This window comes from Gossypium hirsutum, chromosome A01 (assembly GCF_007990345.1).
Source record: "Gossypium hirsutum isolate 1008001.06 chromosome A01, Gossypium_hirsutum_v2.1, whole genome shotgun sequence".
NCBI lineage: Eukaryota > Viridiplantae > Streptophyta > Magnoliopsida > Malvales > Malvaceae > Gossypium > Gossypium hirsutum.
Genome location: NC_053424.1, coordinates 101,195,449 through 101,201,636, shown reverse-complemented (window position 1 = coordinate 101,201,636; position 6,188 = coordinate 101,195,449). Strand labels below are relative to the sequence as shown.

The 6,188-nt window shown below is 40.2% G+C and overlaps 1 non-coding gene across 1 annotated transcript; it reads right to left on the bottom strand.

Annotated features, from left to right (window-relative positions):
* Positions 1-1,306: 1,306 nt before the first annotated feature.
* On the bottom strand, positions 1,307-1,413 carry LOC121208223 (small nucleolar RNA R71). Its single transcript, XR_005903181.1, has one exon. It is a non-coding gene; the product is annotated as a small nucleolar RNA R71 (small nucleolar RNA).
* Between the last annotated feature and the right edge of the window lie 4,775 nt (positions 1,414-6,188).

Sequence of the window (6,188 nt, the reverse complement as noted above, 5' to 3'; positions counted from 1 at the left end):
GACCTTATCTAAGAGTACATTTTTCATAATTAAGCGGAGTTGGTTGCGCACCTAGAGATAGGGTGACAAGATTTTGCCGAATTAGGGTGAAACCTAATAAGGGGATCCATAGATCGAGTTAATGTAACCCTAGGGAGTTAATTAGGAAGAGATTTCAATTATTCAACCTAGGGTTAGACGTTGTTAGTCTCGAAAGAGATAATAATTAACTTACGGATTTTTACGGATCAAGTCAAATGAATAAATCGTCCGATTCAGAGTCAAATAACAAGTGAAGTCTAGATGGATTTTTCCTTAGGTATTGTCTTAATTCAATCATTTTTCCAAAAGTAATTTCCCAATTCTATTTTCTGTGAATTCTTAGTTTAGTTAATTAGTTAGATAAACAAAACCTTTTTATTTTTTAGGCTAGATAATAATAAAAAGTTAATACTAGTACTTTTAGTTCCTTTGGGTTCGATAATCCGGTCTTGCTAAAGCTATACTACTGTTCGATAGGTACACTTGCCTTCATCGTGATAATAGTTAGTTTCAAGAATGATTCATCATAAATATTTAAAACCTGTCACGAATATCACGTATCAAGTTTTTGGTGCCGTTGCCGGGGAACTAAGATATTAGGAACACTCGATTTTTATTACTTTAGCCATTTACTTTTACTTCAATTTAAATTTTATTCTAATTTTTATTACTAATTCTTCTTTTTCCCTCTTTCTGACAGGTTCTTATAGTTTAGACTAGAAGAAACCCGTCAGGACCATTACTTTTTGACAGTGAGATCGATCTCACAGTTCGCAGAAACCAAAGAGAAATAAGACGAAGCTTAAGATACACAGAGAACGAGCAAGAGGACAATATTCAAACCACAACCGAGGAGATGGCTGAAAACCAAGAAAATCCGCTACCCCCTGCAATTGTTGTTAATCAAAATCCTGCTCCGCGCACTATGTATGATTATGCTAAACCTAATTTGATAGGAACTGAGTCAAGTATAGTTAGACCTGCTATTGCTGCAAATAATTTTTTACTGAAACCTAACACAATTCAAATGATACAACAGTTTGTTCAGTTTGATGGTTTGTAGGACGAGGATCCCAACGCTCACTTGGCAAATTTCCTAGAATTTTGTGATACCTTCAAACTTAATGGCGTTTCTGATGACGCCATTCGCCTTCGGTTGTTTCCCTTTTTGTTAAGGAATAAGGCTAAACAATGGTTGAACTCGTTACCACGAGGGTCAATCACTACTTGGGAACAAATGACGGAAAAATTTTTATTAAAATATTTTCCACCGGCTAAAATAGCCAAATTACGCAATGATATCTCTTCTTTTGTGCAGATAGATTTAGAAATACTCTACGATGCATGGGAGAGATACAAGGACCTTTTAAGAAGGTGCCCTCACCATGGGTTACCGCTTTGGCTACAGGTTCAAACGTTCCATAATGGCCTGAATCCTTCGACTCGATAGATAATTGATGCAGCCGCTGGAGGAACCATCAATAATAAGACACCTGAAGATGCCTATGAATTTATAGAGAAGATATCACTGAATAACTATCAGTGGCAAGTTATGAGAACAAAACCGATGAAAGCAGCCGGTGTTTTCAACCCCGACGCGGTTACTATGCTATCTAGCCAAGTAGAACTCATAAATAAAAAGATTGATGATTTATGTGGTTCTACTTAGGTACATCCAGTGATGAGGTACGATTCGAATGGAGGAGGAGAATGCACAAAATATCAACCCTTCAACCCTAGCATCGAAGAGGAACAAGTCCAATATATGGGTAACAATAACTTTAGATCCCATAATAGCCCATATAGTAATACTTACAATGCAGGTTGGAGGAACCACCAAATTTTTCATGGGGAGGCCAAAGAAATTAAAGACTACCTCCAGGCTACCAACAACCACCCTACCAACAGGAAAAGAAGCTGAACCTTGAGAGATGCTCTCAAAGTTTATATTGGTGTCAGAAACTCATTTTTAGAAGACCGAGACAGCACTTAAGAATCAACAAGCATCTATCCAAGGGCTCGAAACTCAAATTGGATAGCTTGCCAAGTTGATCTCTGAACGACCACAAGGTAGCTTGCCAAGCAACACAGAATCTAACCCAATGGAGCAACTCAACGCGATTACTAGTCAAGATGAGGAAGGGTTAGTCACACCTGAACCAGAACCAAGGCAAGAAACTAAGATAAGCAAAGGTAAAGGTGAGGTAGACCACAATGAGTAGAAATCGGTAAGTACAGAATACAAACCTCGTATGCCATACCCTAATGCGACAAGGAAAGACTGCTCAAATGAACAATTTGGTAAATTCCTTAAACTCTTAAAAAATTACATATTAACTTACCGTTTATTAAAGCTCTATCACAGATGCCAAACACAATGAAATTTTTAAAAGAGCTTTTAGCAAATAAGCAGGAAGTTGGACGAGGCTTCACATGTGAAGCTAAACGCAGTTTGCTCAGCTATTTTACAGAATAAACTACCCAACAAACTAAAAGATCCAGGGAGTTTTACGATTCCTTTCTTAATTGGTAGTTTAGATGTTAATAATGCATTAGCTGATTTAGGGGCTAGTATTAACGTCATGCCTTACAAAATGTTTAAACAACTAGGTCTTGGGAAACCCAAACAGACTAAGATGAGCATTCAATTAGCAGATAAAACTATAAGATTTCTTAGGAGTATTGTTGAAGATGTGCTAGTTAAAATCGATAAATTTATATTTCCCGTTGACTTCGTTGTTCTAGACATAGAGGAGGATAGCAACACTCCTTTGACTTTAGGAAGGCCCTTTTTAGCAACTGTTAGAACGATTATTGATGTTGGCAAAGGTGAGATCACACTTTGTGTGGGAGACGAAACAATCACCCTTCAAGCTCGCAATTCTGGCAACATATCAAAAATTAAAGGTGATTGTCTAAACCATTCTACTAAAACTGACAATATGGTGCAACCTACTTTGCAGGAAATGAGTTTGCAGGAAGTACATGAGCCATTTTCAAGCAATGGTAGAGGACCTATTCATGAAGAACGAAAGTTACAAATCGAGGAGCTAGATGAATGGCGGACACATAAATTGAGAACACACGATAAACCAAAACTACGCCAGAACAAGCTCAATACATTTCCAAATCCACTTAAGGTTAGAGATAAAATTTTATTAGATACCGCAGATCCTCACATTATCACTGCCAAACCGAATGAAGAAATTCCTCTTACGGTACTTAGCATTTTCCCATTCGGTACAGTCGAGGTAAGTCATCCCAAGTTCGGCACTTTTAAGGTAAACATTACCCGCATAAAACCTTATTTTGATGAGATTCATAGTAGGAATGAGGAGTATAAACTCCTCGAGCCACCATTACCATTCAATGGAGAAGTAAGTCGAGCTTAGACTATAAATAAGCGCTTCTCGGGAGGCAACACGAGCACTAACTGTATTAACTTCTTTAAATTTTAGTGTTTAACACCTAACTTACTAACGAAGCTCTTGAATACAGGTTTACCACACAGACACGGCCAAGCACATGGGCGTGCTTAGGACCGCGTGGAAACAGGCCAAATATTTTCCCCAGCACGGGCTACGATAAATCACCACGGCCGTGTGACATGGCCGTGGGTGAACCCGCCAAAACAACACGGACGTGCGACATGCCCGTGCCAAGCAACCGTAGGCAAACTTGCCAAAACAACACGGGTGTGGACCTTCATACACGGACGTGGGAGCAGCGAACAAAGACAGACACGGCTGTACGATATGGTCATATGCACCAACACGCCCAAGGTACACGAGCATGGGGAAATTTTCAGATGCGTCCAAGTTCAAAATTTGCGAATCACACGGGCAAAAATTAGGGAACACGGGCGTGTGTCCCAAAATCTATAAATACCCTTCACTATTCATCATCTTCTTCACCCAAAATTCCTAACCTTAGCCGCTACAAGTCCACACGACCTCCCTGTCACGCCCGTGCGCCACTTCCAACTTCATTTTCGACACCCATTTTCATCTTTTTAGCATTTGTTTACTCTTTTCTCTTTTATTTTACTGATTTCTAATGCTATTTATCATAGTAATCTGCACTTTTCATGTTATTTTCATCTTTCTATCACTCAAATTTCGTATCTAGAGTAGTTATCATCTTTTTCATGTTGAAGTTCTTACTCATTGCATGTCTACCTACTCCATTTGACTAGTTTAAAGTGAATATTTATGGTTAGGATAATAGAAATACTCATACCTTTTGGGTTGACATTTTCCATCAATAAAATATGCTACAAAGAATTATTTTCCATTTTTTATGAAACTCATACTATTATCATGCTAGTGATACACCATAAAATTAATTGTTTTTGATTAAGTTTATTAGTAGTTGTGACTGAGATTATTAGTTTTAGTTTATGATGTTTTCCTTTTTAAATTTGTTTTCGTCTTACCTTGAACATTCATCACAACGAAATAATGGTTTTTCTTGCAGGTATACCATGTCGTCTTTACGAGGAAAGAAAGTCGTCGTCCCTACTTCGAAGAAAAGGAAGGGGTCGTCATCTTCCTCGGGTCCTACCACGGAAATTCGTCACCCTTTCCTGCAGTTCCCCATTGGGCCCCAAGAAGAACTTTTCTAGATTCTACGGGCCCGACCCTTGGAAGTGGGCCGCTGTATAGACTGGGCCGCGGTAGAACAAGTCCAACTCACAGATGCAATTTGGGCCCTCCTCACCACCGATCCTTAGGGGCTTTTCTTTGAGATTGTCGAGCCGACATATCTCAAACTCACGATGGAACTCTACTCAACATTCCATCTTCAAGTCGTGATGGCCTGCTTTGATGACCCAAGAACAATCCAATTTCGCCTCGACGGTCTAGTCTGCCAGTTGAACGTCCCAGAGTTCGGAACTGCATTGGGCCTTTACACTGAGGAGTTCATGGAGGAGAATAAACTCCACGCTCTCAATCGCCACATCCATCACTCTCCTTCACAATGCTGGAACGCCCTCACCCCCGGTGCTGCTTCCTACAATCCTAGCCGCTCCAAGGCATCAGCTCTCCCTCCATATCTGAGGTACTTACACGCCATTTTGGCTCACACGTTAACAGGAAGGCGAGAAAGCACTGATGTCGTCAACACTCATGACGCCTACATTCTATGGTGTATGTCGCACGGGCACATCATAGACCTTGTTTATTTCATTACCCTTGCCATTCAACATTAGACGGAGAAGCATAGGAAGGGGGTCATCTCCATTGGGCCCTATGTGACGCAGTTGGCTGGGCACTTCGGGCTCCTCAACACAGTAGCCCAATCATCCTCTTATGGGCCAGATGTCCTCACAAGGCATCTCGAGCATGCTAAGTATGAGGATGATCGAGAAACGACGTGGCACCTTCCCTCCTCAGTACCGTCTTGCCCAATCCACCGAGGAGGAGGCCCCCGAGGACATTACTGATGATGTCCCTCCACGTCACGAGAACCCACTGTCTCAGCCACCACCTCCTTCTCATCTAGTTCATGCGGCGCTTCATACGCTGACATCTCTAAGCGCCTTACCCGGTTCGAGCAACAGTGTTTTCAGCGCTTCAATAACATTGATGCTACTCTATAGCAGATTTGTCAGCACCTCCACATCTCATCGCCACCCCCACCTCGCGAACCATCTAGTGATGAAGATGTTTAAAAACTTTTATCTATTATTTTATGTTTTTACTTTTAAGACTACTTTTTATTTTTCTTTCACCTTATTTTTATTAGGACTTATAATTATTATTTTACAATTTTTAATTTCGTCTAATTCATATTGAGTACTTACTCTTCCTTATATATTCCCTAAAAGAGTTTTAAATTCTATCACAGTTATAAAGAGCTCAAAAGCTCACTATTACTCAGGAACTTGAAACTCCACTGGGAAAGGTTCTCTACAAATGCCATGTCCTGCTCGACCACGACCATAGCTACAACCAGATATAATATTCTTTTGGCGCAGGACTTATGAACTAATGAACTTCTACCACCACCGAAGTATCCTCCTCCACCCTCACGCTGATTATTCTCCAAAACTCCAGTTCAAGGAAATTCATTCATCACTCAGGAAGTTTCACTTCTCTCCCTATCTTATTTTTATATTCTTTTCTATATATCTATCTTTGTACATTGAGGGCAATGTACATCTT